This window comes from Lycorma delicatula, chromosome 7 (genome assembly GCF_047948215.1).
Source record: "Lycorma delicatula isolate Av1 chromosome 7, ASM4794821v1, whole genome shotgun sequence".
Lineage (NCBI taxonomy): Eukaryota > Metazoa > Arthropoda > Insecta > Hemiptera > Fulgoridae > Lycorma > Lycorma delicatula.
In genome coordinates, this window is record NC_134461.1 from 22,467,134 (window position 1) to 22,488,768 (window position 21,635).

The window sequence follows — 21,635 nt, forward strand, 5'->3', positions numbered from 1 at the left end:
GTAGTTTAAGAAAATAAATGATCAAAAACCCAACAAAGTGCTGCGTATTTATTTATTTTCATTTATTCAAAACAAAAACATAATGTATGAATGAAGATTAACCGAAAAGGAAGGATTTAAACTAATCTAGTCTAATTTACTAACAAAGAAAATAATCTTGTCACTTAGCAACTGAAAAGATCTTAAGCCGTGCTCCGTGGCGGAGTGGTAGCGTTTAGGTTTTTTATCCGGAGGTCCCGGGTTCGAATCCCGGTCAGGCATGGCATTTTTCATACGCTACGAAATTCCATTTCCATATCCCTTGCATAAGATTCAATCTTATGTGGCGACATCATCAAGCAAAAAAAAAAAATTTTTAATGTACTTTTTTAAAAGTATGAATTTAAATATGTAAAAGTGTTTTTTGTCTAAACCCCTTTATTCGTATTTGAATAAAACTTTTGATCTGAACGTAGGATTTAACCAAACTCTAACGAAAGTTACGTGAAATACTAATAAGTTACGAAAATTACGTGAAAAAATTAGTCTACCTTTAAGAAAAGGTTCGAGATAGGAGGACCCACATCATCCACAACTCGCTGCTCCTTTGTCTACTTTGAAGCAAGTAAATGGGATCAACTTCTCATATGAAGAAATCATTATGCCAAATTATATCCACAGATGGATACGAACGAATGCGCATAAGTAATTTCGGAATTTTTCAATGTTAAAATTGTATTTTTTGGTTAGAGGGAGTTTTAAAACGTAGATTTGGAAAAACATACAAAATTTCCCCCGATTATTGTACTTTCCATTATAAAGTATTATTTTTAGCTAAACAAAACTCTGTAATCGGAAAATTAGTTTCAAAAGTTAATATTAATTTTCAAATTTATAACTGGGGGAGGATTAAATTTTAAGCTTAATATATATATATATATATATATATATATATATATATATATATTATATATATTGAAAAAGTTCAACACAACTGTTGCTAACGTTTTTTTTGTAAATTAAGTTCAAATGGATAATAGTAAAAAGAAAAAAGTTTAAAGTAAGATTCAAGTTTTGCTAGCTTTACTTCAGTAAGTTTAAGTTACTAAAAAAAAAAAAAAAAATATTTATTGTAATTACAGAATGAAAAACTAATAAACAGCAATTATTTTTATAATTTAATCTTACCTAATATCCGGATTTCTGGGAGAATATCGTTTGCTAATTTAATCAGATTTCTATCACTGTAATAAATATAACACTATTAAGGTATGTTAGTTCATTAACCTTCCATTGACTAACAGGTATTGATTGTATAAGAAGCCATCGAGCAGGGGCGCTATCAGTGCAAGCTACAAGGTGGAACAAAATTACTGAAGTTTGAATGTGAATATAGAGGCTCTTTAAGGGGTTGGGGTATACAAAGATCCGAAATAAAGTTAAGGGTTGTTACATTCGTGACATGTGTTCATTTAAATATTAATAATTATGCCGATTAAATTTAAAATTAGATGTGTAAAACGTAAAGTTTACTTAGGTAAACCATCGAGATATATAAAAAAGAAAAAAAAAGTTAAAATTATAATATAATATAGTAAAGTAATAATATAGTAATCTCGTCAAATATAAAATTTTATTTAACTACAAATGAACACTGAAATGATTATTATTTTATTTATTTACTAGCTGTAGAGGCGCAGGCACGCCCTTCGCAGCTAGGACCTTCGGTAAATTAATTTAGGTAAATTAATTACCTCTTATGTAAAAATATTTTTTTTTTTAATGATGAAAATTGATAAACGAAAGTTAAATTAGAAATTTAACTCTAGAAATTGATACTAACGAATCGGGATTTTCCGCTAGTAATCGGTACATTCCGGGTGCCTACTTTTTGGTTATAATTCATTATTTTAAAAAGAAAAACACATAAATAAAAAATCGGATGTGGACAACACGTGACTTCCTTGTATGCCTATTAAATTACATTTTTTAAAATGAAAAGTACATAAAATTTTATTTCATTAAAAATTTGTGGTATTTTTTAATTTTATTATTATTATTGAATTATTATTCATTGTATACATTTTTTTTTTTACAATGAGAGGTTAATAATTATTAATAAATCAATATAAAAAAATATTCTAATAGGATACAAAAGAGATAACTTAAATTTAAATTGCCTTGGATTTGCCGACGACTTAGCTTTATTAGCTAATAATATGGGAGAAGCCAGAATACAAATAACAAGTATAGAAGAACTTGCGAATAAAATTGGACTTAAAATTTCTTTCGAAAAGATTAAAATGATGGCTATAGATCCTTTAGTTATTAATTCTGTGAATATTAATGGAAACAAAGTAGAACTTGTGGAAAAATTTAAATATCATGGAGAGATCATTACTTGTAATTGTAACGAAAAACAAAATTGGACTGATAGACTTAATAAATTATTTAAAGTGCTACAAGTAACCAAAAATACTTACAACAAAAAATCGCTCTCGCTTAACACTAAAATTAGACATTAAAAAACTGTGGTTAAACCGGTAATTACTTACGCGAGCGAGACTTTATTTAGATTAAATCAGAAAAATAGGACTGAACCTTTGCTTAAAGTTGAACGCAGGATTCTTAGAACCTGCATAAACAAAAAATATAAACACGAAAATCAGTACAGATTATCGCCTAATAAATTTCTGTACGAAACTTGGAATCCTTAATTGATACTATGAAAAAGAAGCGAATTTCTTTCTGTGCACACTTGTTAAGATTACCGCAGGATAGGATTGTTTTGATCAAAAACAATCGAGAATTATCGATCAATTTTGGTCTTTAAAGAATCCGCCATTATGGATCAAAGAAATTAAAGAAGACATGCAAGAATTAATTTTGACTTACGAAGAGTTACTTAATAAATCCGAAAAATTAAAATTTGTTATTAAAGATCCGAATACCGACTTTAAAGTAAGAATTTTTAATTATACAAAATGGGTTTATTCAGAATAGGATCGTAAAGCAAGATCATTAAGAATGTCTAAATATTGGGAGAAAGTAAAAGCTAAGAACTTAAAAGGCCAAAAGATCGGAAAAAAAGACTTGAATTATTGTGACTAAAGTGGCCCTTTGCGGCTTTAAAAGTTAAAAAACAAAAAAAAAATCAATATGTTTAAATTTAAAAAAAAAATAATAAGAGATGAAATTTGATTCGAGCCGATATGACTTTCCCTAAGATCCAAATAATTCATCAATTCAAATTTTGTTTGGCTATAACTCTGAAACCAATAAAAATAAGCACCACTTATGGTTTATCGTTAAAAAATACCTTAACGAGGGCTTATTACTGCAGTTAAGGAAAAGTCCAGAGTCCAATTTTCTTTTAATTTTTGGCTTTTTTTGGGCACTTTTGGTTCAGTCGATTGCAATCAACAGGAGAGGTGCAAAACTACTAGTTGTTACTACTTGTTATTACAGATCTAAGTACAAAATTTCAACATCCTACGGCTAAGTTGAAATTTTTCGCGATCACATTATTTCCTGTACTTCGAACAAGGTTGTAAAAACTGTTGAAATTTAAAGAATATTTAAAAAATGTATTTTTTCAACCTTTAGTGCTTCTTGATGTAACTTTTACTTGTTTGAAAAGTTAATTTTAAGTATTTCATAATAGCACAGTTATTACATACATGATAATAGTACTGTTACTACTACTACTAATAATAATAATAATAACAATAATTATAAAGCAAATACTACTCGTATATACCTGGAGTATATATAAATACGAGAAGACAACAATAATCTCGTCTTAATCTAAAACCATTACTTTATACCTCGGTTAACCACTAGCTAAACGGATCAAAAGGGAATCCTTATATTAGCGGCATTAATGTACATATATACAAGGTGTATAAGCCCCGACGCACAGGCAAGTACACACAAACACACACTTAACTACGTGGACAAATAGATTATACTCTCGCACACATCTATTTACTAACATTGTTGACTCCCGACGAAGTCAGTAGTCGGGGTAATAGACAGGCACATAATAATATGCATTGAGCTCTGTCTGCATGTTCTACAATTACCACGTCGCCTGGTCTCCAAACCGGTATTATGTTGCATTAAACTAGATTTGTCTAGTTAATAACTTCATTTTCAATTACCGGTATTGTGTTACTGTTAATGGGTTATTTTGTTCCAAAAGTTTGTATTTCTTATAAAATATTACTAAGGGTTTAATCTAGCTAACTTTAACAAAATTAAAGTTACCTTGTTTTAGAAATGCTATTTCTTAAAAATAATTATCCACTAATAAATAAATTTAAGGAAATTACAAGGTAACGGATGATACTTTGGAAAAAGATTGATTCTAATAATTAAAAATGGTCAATTTTTTATTTTTAGTTAATATAATTTTAGAAGAATAATTTCCAAAAAGATTTTTTTTGTAGATTATTTATTTTATCATATTTTAAATCATAGGAATTTCTTCTCTGCCCTTTACAACAGCCCCAAAGTTTTATATTAACGTTAAAATCAGAATATCCCTCCAGAAATACTTTGTTGCAAAAAGAAAAAAAAATTATTCTCATTTGATACGATAATTTATTTTTATTTTTAGTGAGAAAGAAAATAGTGTTTTTACACGGCTGCCCAAAAAGTAAGGTAATGTATTTAAAGTATGTATGTATGTATCTTTCACCGTAGCAGCTCAATGACCGGAACCGATTTAGTTGTATGACTCTGATAAATCTGGTTGGTATTATTTCTCTTTAAATGATCCCGTGTTCGAATCCTTACGTTACCGGGAGTCTGCTATACTAAAAAAGAAGAAAAAAAACAGTTAAATTTGTAACCGGTAAACCTGATTGTTATTATTATTTTTTTTAACATGTTTTATCATATTTCTCTATTTTTTTCTGAACTGAAGATGACTTTTTCTGGTTTCATTTTGGAGGCCACGTTAGGTAAGATTGGGGATAAGACTGCAATCTAAGCATTAATACTTACAAATTTGCAGGTTTGCTTTGGTGGTACCTGAATATCCCCCTCCGAAATGAAGAAGACTAAACATTTTTTTTTTTAATTTTGAATGTAATCATAAATATGAAAATGTATATTGTAGATATGAAAATTGTTTTTATGTCCGTCAATAATTTACGGAGCACATTTTAACCTCAGGAACTCCTACTTAGCTCAAAAGGAGTGTAATGTATTTAGAGTGCATGCGTGTATGTATGTACGTATGTTTGTTCCAACGGAGCAGCTCAACGGTTGAACCGATTTACATGTGTGATCCCGCGTTATAATACTTACGTTACAAAAAGGTGATATAAAGATGTTCACAGGTGTCCTTAAAAGGTGAGACAAAACTCTAGGAACTGATTCTACTTAACATACTGAAAACAAAATGTCCAGTGAACATAGGTCCGAAAACGCATATTTTCCTGTCCGCCATTTTTTGCTTTTTAAGAAAAATATTATTTTTCAAGAACGGTTGGAGATAACGTAATAAAATTTTTTACTTTATTTTAAATTAACATTTTTTAATAGAAAAAAAACTCTATGTAGACAAATTTCAAAATGGCGGTCGTTTCAGTTTTTCAATCTTAAATATCTTTGGAATTATTAGATTTATTAAAGTGTGTTGTATTATAAAAATTATGAAGCATTTTTTTTCTGAACAAAACGACACCTTAGTCGTAAAAACCCGACGACAAACAACAGAGTTATTGCAAAAAGGAGACCTCAACCGATATGGATGAATGTTGAATTTTTAGCAATTTTAATCAGATAATTTCATTTTTTATAAAGTGATACATGATAATAAAAAAAAACAACAAGATGACCGCTATATCGGTTGAGGCCTACTTTTTATAACTCTGTTGTTTGTCGTCTGATTTTTACGACTAAAGTATCGTTTTTTACACAAAAAAATTCTTCATAATTTTTATAATACAACAGAATTTGATAAATCTAGTAATTCCTAAGCTATTTAAGATTGAAAAATTGAAAAGAGTGCCATTTTGAGATTCGTCAACGAAGAGTATTGTTATTTTTTCCTATGAAAACATTTTAGTTTATAATAAAGTAAAAAATTTTATTACGTTATCTCCAACCGTTCTTGAAAAATAATTTTTTTCTTAAAAAACACAAATGAGTAACAGATACAAAAATATGCGTTTTCGGACCAATGTTCGTTCATTGGGCATTTTTTATTCAGTATGTTAAGTAGAATCGCTTCTTAGAGTTTGGCCTCACATTTTTAGGACAGCCGGTATATTTATCTATAAATAAATTAAATATTATATAACAAATATTATATACAAAATTGTTACCCACACGCTCTTTAATTAACCTACATTAGTAATTATCCTATACTGAAGAGCAACGTTTGTAAGCAGGTTTTGTTTTGTCAGACTCTATGATTCATATGTGGGTCACAGATACTACAGAATCAACTCACACTGCCGTATCTATACCGGTTGAGTAGCGCTACCAACTTCGGGTCACAAAAAAATTTCCCTTTCTTAGACAAAAATTACCAGACATTAACAATTGGGTAACAGGACTAAAAAATCACTCTGTGTAATATCTTAAAAAATAGTAATGTATTATAAAGTATGAAGTGGAATTGAAATTTTAATAATTTTTTTTGTTTAATACAAAAATTGAAATGTTATTTATTACATTTATTATGATTGAAGTTTAAAAATTATAAACAAAATCAAATTTCGGTAGGGAAACGAGTGAGACACTTACAAACTTAAAAGAAATATTTAAGAACGAAGTAGCAATTTAAGGAAACAAATTTAAAGATCGTAATATGATTAAATTGTTGATGATTTTTGTAATAAAAATTACATAAATGAAAAATATTGTTTCAGTATGGCTTTTTCGATAGGGAACAATTAATTTTTTCCACTTGAAAGTGAATAATATTATAAAACGAAGAAAGACAATAAAATATGACAAAGAGAAATTAAATATTAAGGAAGAGCATCATGTACCCGAACCTTAGAATTTTGTTGTTTAGCCAAAAACGACTAGTACTTTCAGCAATAGAACTCTCTCCTTTATAATGAATTTCATAAATTGAGCTTGACAACAAACTGAGTTAATAAAATGAAGCGATCGGTGTTGAACGTAATTGATTGTAGAAGAAGATACATCAAGTGCTAAAAATAATTTTACTAAATTAGCAACATCGTAGGCACTGTTTCTAGAAACATCGGACATCAATGATTGATGACTGTACAGAAAGTTGTCCAATATATTCCCATGTTTTTTTTGTGTTTAGTTTTCATCAAATTTTTTACGTTTTAGGATTATTTATTTCTTTTTTTTGGCCAAATGATAAGAAATAAATAATTTTATCAAAGAGAACTTAAGATAAAATATTTAATAGTAAACTGAGAAAACCGTAATGCTCTAAAACAGTAGGTAAATGATCTCAGAAACTAAAATAAATCTTAAAGATGGAGTAGAATGTGAAAGAATGAAAAATATCTACCGCCTAGTCTTTGAGAAACAGATTAAAAATAGTTATTGTCACATCAGGGAAGAAGAGTAATGCTCGCTTTGTTGGCAGTCAGTCTGCTGGCAGCGGTGGCTTTGTGACGAAAACCTTCCTTCCACCGTACCATTTTGTAAAATTTAAAGAAATGCAGTTACTACTTATTTAGTAAAATATTTCGATTACTTTTTAGATTGTAAATTCCATTACTGATTAGATTTAAAATCATATGCTCTCAATTTTAGTGGATTATAATATCTTTTTCTAGTTGACTGGAATTAAACTATGACCAACTGATGTGGACACTACATTACTTTCTTGTAGTACGCCTATTAAATTACATATTCACTTTTTTTTTTAAAATGAAAAGTACATAAAATTTTATTTCATTAATAACTTCTGATATTTTTTCATATTTTTTTTAAGTGTTATTTTTTAATTATTATTTATTGCAAAAATATTAATATATTTTAATTAAAAAAAAGTTAAAAAAAAAAAATATATATGTATGTACATGAAGTCGGATTCGAATCGATGTGTCCTCCCCTTTGCAAGATCCAAATATTTCATTGACATTTTATTTGGCTATAACTCTAGAACCAATCAAAATAAGTACTACTTTTGATATATCGTTGAAAATCTTTCAATGAAGGCTTATGACTGAATTAAGAAAATGTCCAAAATCCATTTTTTTTAGATTTTAGGCTTTTTGGACACTTTTGGTCCAGTCGATTTCAATTAAAAGGGGTGGAGCACAAGTAGATGTTACAATAGTCCTAAATCCAAAATTTCAACATCCTACGGCTAATCTTTTTCGAGTTATGCGAGATGCATACGTACTTACAGACGTCTCGCCGAAACTAGTCAAAATGGATTCAGGGATGGTCAAAATGGAAATTTTTCACGTTTAAAATACTTCCTTGTACTTCGCACAAGGAAGCAAAAATTAGTGGATAAAATCAGATCCTTGACTCGATCCTTTCAGAATAAGAGCTTACCTCATTTTTCAACTTGTACTCTATTTACAATTATTCCATTCTTTTCCATTATTTTAAATACATTTTTAACATCTACAAGACTATTAGGTTATTTGTTTTTAGATGATCTTTAATCTCTGAATCTTTCATCAAAATTTAAAAAAAAGCTCTTATCTCCTATTTTTTCAAGTCTATTTTTCTCAGTTTTTTTTGACTGAATACTATATGATTATGGTGTTATTTTTTATGATAATGTACTAGAATGAATGAAAATTGGTAACGTGTAAAAAAAAACTGCCGTGTATTGGGATTTGAATTCGGAACTTTTGGATGAAAAAATTAGCAGCTGCAACTACCATAAAGATTCGTATTTAAAAATTTTTTATTTCATTAAAATTATTCTTAAAGGATTATTTATAGTTTAAAGTTTCTAGACTCGGTTTTGAGATTAGGAAGTAATAACGATTTATGAGAATTAGTGCGTGAGAATTGTGAATTTTATTTTTAATCCATATGTGTACTTGTAGTAGATCAGAGAATCATAATCGTAGCACGGGGGAAATTTATATATCAACCTTTTATGTACTTATTATTCTAAGAGAGCGTATATAACTTTACCGGAGTTAATTACTAACTTTTAAGAGCAATATAATTTTACTGTATGTTAAACAGTGCTTAAATAATAATTTGTACATTCTGTTTCAAGGTAGAAAATAAATTTATTGTAAATTATAATGAGGTTTCATTGCTTAAACTTACTTAATTTCTTTTTCATCTCTTTTTTTAAATTTTTACATCCGTATTTCAGTTTTTCTACTTTTTTATATAAAGTTTTGTTGAGAATATACTACATCAATGTGTAATCTTAAGTAAATAAAAGAAAAGATGTTAAAATTTATCACGTTATAATGAGGACTTAAAAAAAATTAGGTTTGTTAGCTTTCTGTGTTTCCTTCTTCATTTATTAAAATGCGATCCTTAAAATGCTTTTTTATTTAAATAGTATTTAAAGTATTGTTCTACTTCTTTTACTATTATTAATATATTTTTTATTTTTTAACTTACATAACAATAATAATATAGCGTGACATTTCGACGTTCTTTCAACTGTAAAAGGTTAGTTTAAATTTAGTAACGCTTGAATGTTATGAAAAAAAATATATATATATATTTCGTTTGTTTTTATTCTATTTAAATCCTTTCTCATCATTCATGTAGCAAATTTTTTTCATTTTTAATTGTTAAAATATAATTTGTAATTAAAAAATAATAATAATAGAACTGTTTTACTGATTTTATTTCTAAGGAATTTAATTTAATGTCATCACATTTTTATTATCGTAAATAATTTTAATAATAAAAACCATTTATGATATCATTACATAATTATTAATTTTTTCTTCCTTTGTTATCCTTCCATAACAAAGGTTACTATTAATTAGTACATAAAACTTACAAATAGTTATTTACTTTAGCTGTAAGAAATGGATATTATATTTTCGATCCAAAAATGTTGGAGTTATTGTTATATAAAAATTATATTTTCCACTGTATTGGAAAAATAGACAGAACATGATAAATATACGTTGATCTCCGTAGGTAAAGACACCAACCTTGCGACGATCGCGGTCGCTACACCATCCCCTCCGTTCCTAGTCCTGATGGTCTTTACCGGGGGACCCTCTAAACTTGATAACGTAACAGTATAATCAGTTTGGTCTCTGTCAGAATGCTACCGACACAAATGCCTCGGCAGAGATTTCCATCGGTGTATTTACACAACCTACTATTGCCTTCGTATGGCCACTTCCAACCATGACTGCCTACCATCATTTACAACCTCGAACTAACAAATTAACAGATTCGCGGAAGCGCGATCCATACGCCTTCCTCTAACACCGAAGGTTTCATAGAGAAATTCTTCCTCTATCTAATTTCAATTAGACTATGGACTAGGATCATTACTTGATTAAATCTTTAAACCCCAACATTACTATCCTCATCCCGACCAAACAAGAGTAGATTACAACGACTTAAAAATCAAGAAACAGATTTAATAAGTCTAATGATAATATACCCTACTTTAACTCTGCTCTGGTCCGCTTTCGGGAGCGAGGTTATGCGTCTAACTCTCCCACACCGCAGCTCCATCACAGAGCTTTCCAAACATCCATATCATAAGCTAACCGGGGCTCGATGTCAAAAAGCCTATCTTGGCGAAGTAACCACCCAGTTGCACCCTTAGCCATCCGGGTTGCTATTCTATCTCTACATCTATGTCAGCATCAGACTCCTCCTCCGTAGAGATAAAAATCTAAGGAAGCCAGCAACTATGTTCCACTCCCTTTTGATTTTCCAGTTAACTTGCAGATCAAAACCAGAATTGATAATCGCAAGTTCTATAGCTACTTTGGTACGTTCAGCTTCACACTTGGGTCAGGAATATAAGACATGGCACACATCCGGACACACAATGGTCCTACACTCCAGACAAAAGCGTGAATTAATCAAACTAAACCTGGCCAACCTATCTCGAAAACCACCATGCCCAGAAAGAAAGTATGTAATATGCCGATTGGGGGAACCAGCAACCTAACTACCTGCATACTTCTCACACCAGGAAAATTACTACGCGTGTAAAGGCCATCGGATGATTCGGTCTATCTGACCTGCCATTAATGGAAATCTTAGTCGTCTATTTCTTTTATGCGCCCGTACGTTGACCTACTTTCTTAGCATCATAACGTAATTGTCGCTGAGTCACAAGGATATCAATCGGCTTAATACCAGAAATAACAAGGACCGCCTCTCGAAATACAGTCCTGTAGGCACCAGTCACAAATTGGAGACCCTGGGTTCGCTTAAAATATTTCCTTAACATTTGTACCTCATCCGATTAGCCCAGACAGGTGTAGCAAACAGCATTACAGCTTCGCATACACCCTTGAAACACATGCGTGTTTCAGAACACGCATGGTTCTGAAATTAAGCCCTCATTCGGGTGAACTGCTCCCCGAACACCGAAGAAAGCAGAACAAGCTTTTTTGGCAACATGATAAATACAGATGTATGTTTGCAATACCCTTAAAAAATAAGGAAGATTTCCCGATTAAATTTCTAGTAGCTTTTATAATTTTCGATATACCAATGATGATCCTATTGAAAATGAATTCCCTCTATAGACAGAACTGTTTTCTTACAGAAGTAGGTACTTTTCTCGTAGATATTTGATAATAATTATCTGCCCAATAGAATACATTTTTTAAATTATAAAGGGTTCTGGTATATTATCTAGGAAATAAATTTCTGTTTATTAAATTGCAAAAAAAAAAACGTAAAAAATTCTAAAACTACTATAATTTTACTACAAAAATACTGATTTTCCGGAGATCCTGGGTTCGAATCCCGGTCACGTATGAAATTTTTCATACGCTAAAAATGTCCATTCTCATAAGGCAAAATGATCAAAGCAGTCGTTGCCCATCATCTCAAAAAAAATTGATTCAATTATAAAAATAATTTACGTTGTAAAAATCGGCTTGAATTAGGTGACAGTAAAATACTCATTACAGCATAAGTAACTTCTATGATTAATATTAGGCAAAGATATGGTAACAAATATTTGTTGGCGAAAGTACAAAATAAATGCGTGAGCAGTTCAGAATACTCAGCAATCTGGCAACACTGTAAGGCTCAGTGTAAGCAAGTTTTGTACTGAAGTGTTCGTAAGGGATGTTGAATTACATCAAGTATTGTCCGAATTTACATTACCTCTGAATAGTATGTTTCGCTTTTTAGGTATATACTTACAAAGTGTTAAACGCAGTCATTAATAAAATATTGTAATTTTGATTGCATAATTTATCCTTCCTATAATTAGTTGCATCGTTAGTTAACTTGTGGTTTTACGCTAAATCCTTCAGGTCGTACGATGCAACTTACGATATATTAATTAATTTCTGATTTGTAAGATGCTATCTGCAGTATATTATTTTTTGCTGGTTTCATATCGACTTCTTATTGCATCAAATGTTTCTTGCAATGTATTAAATTATTGTGGTTTTTATAACGATTTTTTTAAATACGTAAAAGGAAATTTTCTATTAAAATTTTACATTATCTTTACCCACAAGTCTTAGATGACCTGACAAGAGATTTGTGATAATAAAAAAAATCCCTTTCGGCACGCCGGAAGGCGGAGATAGATTTCACCGGTTCTAAGTAGGGGGATAAAAAAGATTTTCACCGTAAAGTTAAGAAAAACTTTAAATTTACTCAATACGACAATGGTTGCATGTAAAAAAAATTTCACGTGTTTAGCATACGACATGTCCCATCTTCTTACTATACCAGCAACATTTTGGTCATCCCTTGTTGTAAGGGTTGGGCATATCAAAAATTGTTTCAGAAAAACGTTTTGGGTGATGTTTAGAGGACTAACGATTCGATACTTTAAACCGATTCGATACTGTGCCTATTAAGGGAAGTATAATGTTTTTGTCTTCGAAACCCCATTTTTTCCACCCTCTGAGTCAATGGTTGGTTATATCAAAACCTTTACTTAGATAAGTTTTAGGCCCTTATCCAAAGAATAGTAGGAACTTTAAACGAACTCGATATTTTACTTTATAGAAAAGTTATAACGATATTTTGTTTTGTAGAAAAAGTTCTTCCTTTTCCACCCCCCATGACCCGATTTGCCCATTAACGAACTCAACCGAGATTTTGGGTTGTTATGTTTTATGTATAAATTTGAATGTGATTGGCGGAAAATTACGGCAGTTGTGTCGACAAGAAAGTGAAATATATATTATATAAACTTTCGAACTGACGGTGGTTTTGGGGTCTGGGGGATGTGAAACGCGAAGATATGTCGAAATTTTCTGGAAGTCGAATCATTACAATAGGTACCATTACCATTACATTAGGTAAATTTCTTATGAAATCTACCTAAAATGAATTAAGAAAATTCTATCACTCTCCAGTTTCGGGTCTTTTGCTCACAACTGCAACGTCGAGATTTGAATCTCGTTCAACCTTGGAAAATTACACTCGTTACAAAATTAATCTCATAAAAATATATATGTAATACAGTATAATATTTGATGTAGGAACGGATATGTATGGCACTATACGTATAAAAATCATACCGCCCCAGAAATCTCTCGAACGAATCAATCGAAGTCATGGTAAAATAATTCAAAGAAGCGTCGACAAAAGTTGTCAGATTATTTTAATACTTAAAAATAAACTGATAAATGAAATCAGGAAAATTAAAATAATATATTATTTACTTTTTAAAATACAGGTTTATTATTTTTTTAAATTAATATTAAAAATCTCATTGAATAATTATCAATACAGGTATTATAAAAACAATTTAATATTACTTTAAATAAATTTGTGGAAATATCTGTTTTAAATGGGTCAGTATGTTTTTTTAAAATGACATTGAAAATACAGTAAAGAACTTTCTTGTACGTTGAAGTATTGTGTTGAATTACACGAAAATAATTCTGTTGTCTGATTTGATAGTAGCGAATATTGATTTTTTTTTAGGAAAAAATTATTATTTTTTTAACAAAGGTAGCAAAACGTACCTTATTACCTTTATTTAAGGTTATTATTTAGAAAATAATAATACTAAAATATTACAAGTGTAGTTACTCACTGAAACCATGTGTTTGAAAATCATTAATATCACGTATTATGTGTATTGACAGCTACTGTGTTTTGTTGTAGAATCAAAAATTAAATCTTGATAAAAATGTTTACTTTAACTTTGACCTAAATTCTGTATTACCATTATAATTTAATTTTTGAGGATGAATTAATCACATTTGCTACGGAATAGTCGGATTTAGGCAAGATAAGCTTAACCGATGTAATTGGGGTTTCTGCTTCTATCGGGTACTATAATGTAAAAATAAAATTAAAATAAATATAAAAGTCTATATTAAGGAGCCGTAAGGTAGATGGGGGAAACTTTGTTTGAATGCTAGAGGAAATACGGAACCGTAACGGGATGAAAGTATGAATATAGTGAAGTAAACACTTAGTATGTTTCAAGGAAGATATTGTAATAATTGTCATATGACGCAGAAGGTGTAGGATATATGCATGATACATTCGGTTGCCATGACAACGTATTGTTATAATTTAGTGTCTCAATTGAAGGGCATTTCATATCTTACTTTGAATTCTACAACTATTATAATGACGGAATAACAACTCGCTTCTCACTCTGTAAAAATTTCTCTATTCAATTTAGTGTTTTGGATAATGCGTGACGTCTTATGAAACATTTATATAACAGTAAATAATAAAATTAAAAAAAAATCAGGTGAGTAGGAAAGTTTCAAGTACATTTTTATGCAACCAATCATAATATGGGGATGAATTGCGTGTTTTATTTTTTATTTTCCTATTTAGACATATAATTATAGTACAATAACAATTGCTATAATTCAAATTCAAGAATTATTATTATTACCCAGTTTAAACTAGCTACGTAGATTGTGGTACATAAGTGATTATAAAGTTATGGAAATGGCTTCATATTTAAAAACTGAGGGATGCTACGAATAGAAATGTCGAATAATCTGCCTCCTTGGTTTAATACCTCGGTTGGGTTTAAATTATTCTAAATATTTGTTGTTCGCTGATTCATACAAATAAATAAAAGTCTTGACTTCGTTTATAATATAAATTGTTTTATTATAATCTTGAACTTGTAAATTTTATACATTTAACATTATTATTATTATGCTTTTACGGCCAACATGGGACCACTTAAGTCAATTTTAGTTAGATCTTTTATGAGAAAAGCGTGTTATTTTACTCTTCCGAGCTGCCCAGTATTTCTTCATCCGTTCAGATCTTGCTTTCTTATCTTCATCTGTAAACTCCCTCTTCGTTGTATTTTGTCGTTTGTCTGTCTTTTGTTTAAATCTAATGTTTTTGTCTTTTAGCTTTGTAATTTTTCCAGTTTTATTCTGTGGGTCAGTCAGGGAAATTCCCAATTCTTTTATATCTTCTCTAATTTCTTTGATCCATCCTACTTCTAGCTTTTGGAACCAGAGCTTTTCAATGATATTTCTTGACGGTCTTGTTTCCGATATTCTTATGAGATGACCAAACAAAGAGATTCTTTTTTTCCGAATAATATCAGTAACAGGCTCTATTTCTCGATACACCACCTCATTTGGCACAATCCACCATCGGCCTTCTTTTTGGTATTTTTTTATTGATACACGTTCTGACAATTCTCCTCTCTATTTTCAGAATTTTATAAATTCTATTATTATATCAATTTAACATTATTATATTAATTACTTGTTCATTCATAACTAACACAAGTTGAGTCTCTGGATGAAGGAACTAGACTAAACTATTTTAGTGCGGAGCCAGCTTTTATAGCGTGGATGGAGCGCAGAGTGAACTGTCAGGAGCTGTGTGATCCGCACGCAGTGGAGTGAGTTGCCAGGAGCTGTGTGAGTCGTAGGGATCCAAGTGCAGCTGTCCGAAGAACTTTTTAAAAATTAAAAGTCCTTTAAATAAAATTTAAAGTCCCTCATGTAAAAAAGGAATCACAAAAAAGTGAACATTTAGCAGGGATGCCAACCTGACCTAACGAGTAACCAAAAGAGTGATAATTTAGCAGGGATGCCAACCTTCATTTAAAAATTAAATAACTCTGTTAAATAACGTCATTTTATTTAAATGACGTTAACATAGAAAAAATGCGGATCTACATAGTTATAAAATTACTACTTTGTAGTGTTTAACATTTTTGTCCGCCATATTGGATCTGCCACATTGGATCAAAATATTTTTTTTTTTAAATAGGAAGGTGACATGATTTTTACGTAAAATGTTACGCAAAAACTGTTTCTCGATAAACGCCTTCGTTTACAAGATATATGCAATCAAAATTGCAAAAACGATAAAACGTCTCGTAGTAACTCTTATATTTCTTATACTTTCAGAATTACATCTAATAACAAATTTTAAACATTTGTTGTTGGAATTAACGACCCGAACACTAATAATAATAGCCTTCACAATAATAAATAACACAACAATAATAATAATTATATCAAATAACTAAAAAATTGGCAACACTGCTACAAACTAATTGGCTAGGCAACTAATATTGTTTGTTTTTTCTAACCGGTATTCTAGCTACTACCGGGTCTGGGTGTGTGAGTTTTAGTCAAATGAAATTATTACTACCTGCTTGCCAGGTTTGACCAAACTGCAATGTAAGTGTAAATGGGCCGGTATACATGTTGTCTGGAACAGACTCAGGTCGACCACTGTTGAGAAGTGTAGTTAATTGAAACCCAACCACCAAAGAACACCGGTATACTCATTGTAGCATTCAAATCCATAAAACCAACTTTACCAGCCTTTACAAGGACTCTTTTTTTCTGTTTAGTCCCCGGAACCTTCATAGGTGTTACTTCAGAGAATGATATGTATGAATGTAAATGAAGTGTAGTCTTGTACATTCTGAGGTCAACCGTTTCTTAGATGTGAGGTTAATTGAAACCCAACTACCAAAGAACACCGGTATTCACGATCTAGTATTTAAATCCGTATAAAAGTAACTAACTGCCTTTACTAGGATTTGAACATTAGAACTCTCGACTTCGAAATCATCTGATTTGCGATGAAGAGTTCACCACTAGACCAACCCGGTGGGGTGCCTTTACAAGGACTCGCTTAAAATTCTCGACTTTGAAAATTAGCTGATTTTGTGATGATGAGTTTAACCGTTATATTAACCCGGCGGGTTAGGCAACTGATATTATTTGCTTTAATTATCACAATATTTTGTATTTTTAAATTTATTTAAATTTTTTGGGCCTAAATTACTTAATACAATAAATTTTGAAAAAATTACACAATTTCAAATTTAAAAATGTATTTCAATTTTAGGGTAGTAAATCAACCGTTACTCTACAACGCAATTTATATTACTGAAGTAGTGCAAAAATGTAAGTTATTAACTTCTCATTTTGATTCTTACTTCACCATACAATTATAGTATTTACTTGTTTCTAAATTAATTACGTATTGGAGAATTAAGTTGTATTAATTCAAATCTTTGTTTTCTAGTGCATTAAATTTTTGTGCAGAAATTTATATTCTTTAGTGCAGAAAACTTGTTTATTTTAGCTGTAAAATATTAAAATCCGGATGAATATTTTTAATAGAATTTTATAATCAGGTAAAGATTTATGAAACACAGTGTTATCCGTTTAAGTGGTTTTACGTATTACATTAACGAAAGACAATTCACATACGCGCAAGCAGGTGTACGCACTAAGTTAATCTTGAAATATTGGAAGATAAGTTAACACGTTATATTAAGTTATTTAATGCTATACTGAGTTAAATTTAACTTGTTACATCGTCATTACAACGAAGCATCTATGAAGTCTGTAGAAAGGGTTATATGAAAGGGGGACAGATTGTTTGACTTTATTTTAGGAGACGAAGTTATGACTTAACCGGTTTTCTCTCTCACGTAACCGCTATTCATGTATATATATATATATATGTGCATACACACACACACACACGCGCACACACACACACACTCTCTTAAGTAATTACTAACTAGACTAACTAGTTTGTTAGCTTAAAATCTAGTAAATTAAATTTTAATGAGGGTGGAACTAATTAAAAAGCAATGCAGAAATTAACTAACTTACGCTCAAAAGTTTTCGATCACGAAATAAAAAATAAGTTTTTTGAGAAAAAAAATTTCTATATATATAATATATATAAATAAAAATGTAAATGTTTGTTTGTTCCAAATATTAAATTTCCGAAAGTTCTTCACCGATTGCTTTTAAATTTTGACACAACGTTGCATTCGAATACGCGTGTGTTTTTATAACTTACTATTTATATACCCAAGATGTCACACATGTGACAGATAAAAACAATCTTTTTTTTAAGAAACAGCGCTATCTGTTGGATGTAAAAGCAACACACGCTCTACTAAATATTTCAAGATTCTATTTCACTGTTTCCGATGTGTGTGTCTACTACAGACTAAAACCTACTGAACCGATTTACGGGCGGAGAAAAAGGGAGAAAGGGAAAATCGAAATCGAAGGTAAAAAGGTAGAAGAAGAAAATGTAAAAAAGAAAATAGAGGAAAATGGGGAAAAGGGATAACGGGAAAAGGAAATGGTAATGGGAAATAAGACAAAAGAACAGGAGAAAAGGGGAAAAAGGAAGGAAAAAGGGAAATAAGGGGAAGAGAATGGGGAAAGGGAGACGTGGGGAAAACGGGGGAAATGGGAGGAGGGACAATGATAAGGAAAAGGAAAATTTTAAAGGAAAGTTTATGAATGTTCAATTGTCATTAATCATCAAATTAATAGATTTTAATGAGGATTTTTTACCGACCTTTCAAAGAGAAAGAAAAGTACGGTATTACATTCGATCGCACGTTGTGATTGAGGAGATGAAATTGGATTTATTTACGTTTTAAGGGTATGAGTACGAAAATATCATTCACTTAAAATGTACATATAATATCCTTACATATACTCGTATAGTAGCGTCCCCATCGTGTCTTCGCCCACATTATATGGATACTTGCGTTTACCGTAGCGGTAATTTTTTTTTATTTTATGCTTTTTAGTCAAGTAACTGGGTGAAGGTGCGGCCAGTCGCATCGAACAGAGACAGTAACACTGGTAGTGGTTGTGTGGTTGAGTCGCCGCGCCGTATATCGTCGCACCCCTTAAGAAATCGAAATTCAAAAAACCGGAAAATGGTTTATAAATATATATCTGAAGAATATTTTGAAGCCCAAAAAAATTAGAGCATCCCTGCGCGGTTTTACCAGCGTTATATGGTTACTTGCATTTTCCGTCGCGGTTAGAGGATACTTAACCTGTCATGTTTAATATGGTTTTTATTCTAAAAATTGAATTTATGATAATTTTTAGAACCGCTCACTGATCAAGAAAATCATTACAAAAGGCTTTTTAAAAATTAAAATTACTTTTCTTTACTTAAAATTAAATCAGAAAATTAGTAATAATACCACTTAATAATTTGGAAAGATTCGATTTTAAGCTATTTAAAAATACCATATAAGTTTAGCAATGTAAGTGGCGGTTTATTTTTGTATAGATATTTGATTTAATATAATTTTTAGAGTATAAAGAAAGAGCTAAACTGTTATTAAAATAAATTGGAAACAAAAATAATGGGTAAAAACCGTTAAAAAAGTTTTACTTAATATTTAAAATTAGATCGCTATTTCAACTTTTAAGCAGTCGTCATCAATATATACTAAGGAAATAATATAAAAAGTTAAATAAATAAAAAATAAATAAATTAATATTACACTGCGTTAGAAAAGTATTAATCACTCTCCATAAAAAGGATGGTGCGTGGGTTTGTTTGTTTGTTGCATGTGCTCACATTTTTATTTTAGCTGCGGTGTTGGCGCAGAGCGGAACAATGATGAGGCTCCGGGTTGCACGAACGATCCATTAACTCGAACGATTTATACTTCTTAATACGAACGACTTCTGAAATTATATTTATGTTTTGGGGATAAATAAAGAAAAAAATTGGGGTTAGAGCTGTGTTAAAAACCACAACTCGAATAGCAACTAAAAATGTTTAGGATTTTGAAACTTTCATTGTAAAGGTTTTTTTTTGTTATTAGTATCATAAATTCATGAATGTTATTTATTTATTTATTATTTTTTTAACCTCCTGGACCACCGGTAAGTTCTAATTTAGAGAATGAGATAAATGACAATTTTTGTAGTGTGTGAAAATGCCATGCCTGACCGGGATTTGAATCCGGGACCTCCTGATGAAAGGCGAATGTTACCACTCGCTTCTTGGAGACCGGCGAACGTTATCTAATTAAAAACATTTAACCAAATCATATGTAATTAAACATAAACCATGTAACATTTTCGTGGCGGGCCGTAGACCGCATTTTTTCTAGTATATAATTATAAAAACAAAATTGAACTAACCTTTCGTTTTCCTCTTGATTCAGGAATTAAAAAACGAAAGAAAATTAAAATCTGTATTATAAAAGACATTTAAGCAAAAATAAGGAGGACAATCATTGTTCTACTATTTAGCAAACCATTACTTGAGAGAGAGAGAGAGAGAGAGTTCACTGCAGTTGATAGATTAAAAGTCATATATCGTAATATTAAGAATTTTTACCAGAAGTTAGATGAATTTTTTAATGGATGATCTTAAGGTTTTGTGGAAAAAAATGTTGCGTGTTTGCATCAAACACACATTCTTGAAATTTCTCATTTTTTATTACTTAGAAATGAGATATTACAGAATCCATTTCATATTTATGGAATCCTTTAATGAAATGAAAGAATTAGCATATAAAAAATGCTTTAGGCAAAAATTAATGGATACCAGAGTAAAATTTTATTATGAAATATCTCTTAAATCGACAGATCGATTATTATCTTTTTTTTTAATATTATTCAGATCATAAGACTGTAGCTGTAAGTAAAATTATAATATTATGTAGTTGTATGACAATGTCAAGTATGAGTTTCAAGGTTCAAATCCGGGAGACCTTTTTTATTTCGTATAAGTTCTTTTACTTCATAACAGGGTAGCCTTTTTTAATTTTAATTTTAAATTTATTGTCTCAAGAAGTTATTTGAATCCGTATTCAAGTGTAGAAATGAATCCAGTTGAAAGGATATCTTCTGATATTGTGACCTATTTGACCTTTAGAATAACGGTAACATTACGAGTTGAATTTAATTTTTCTTAAAATAACATTTATACAGATAACGGAAAATATTAATAATATATCAGATTAAAATTGTTTTCTTTTACTCGGAACTTCTATTAAAAGAAAAATTATTTCTAACATAAAAAAGCTGTAAGAAAAGGTGTAGATTCATTTTTAATTGAAGAAAGCTGGGTTTAGGAAGATTATATTGTTTTTCCTTTATATTGTCTTAATCCTCTAAGAAAACACATGATTGTTTTTAGAAGGGATTTTTTTAATACTATTGTTCAATAAACTACTCAAGAATAATATATAAAAGTTGTTTGCAAAATAGTTTCCAAGAGATCTTCAGGTTCATCTAAAATCTTTACGATTTTCCAATTGCATCACCTGA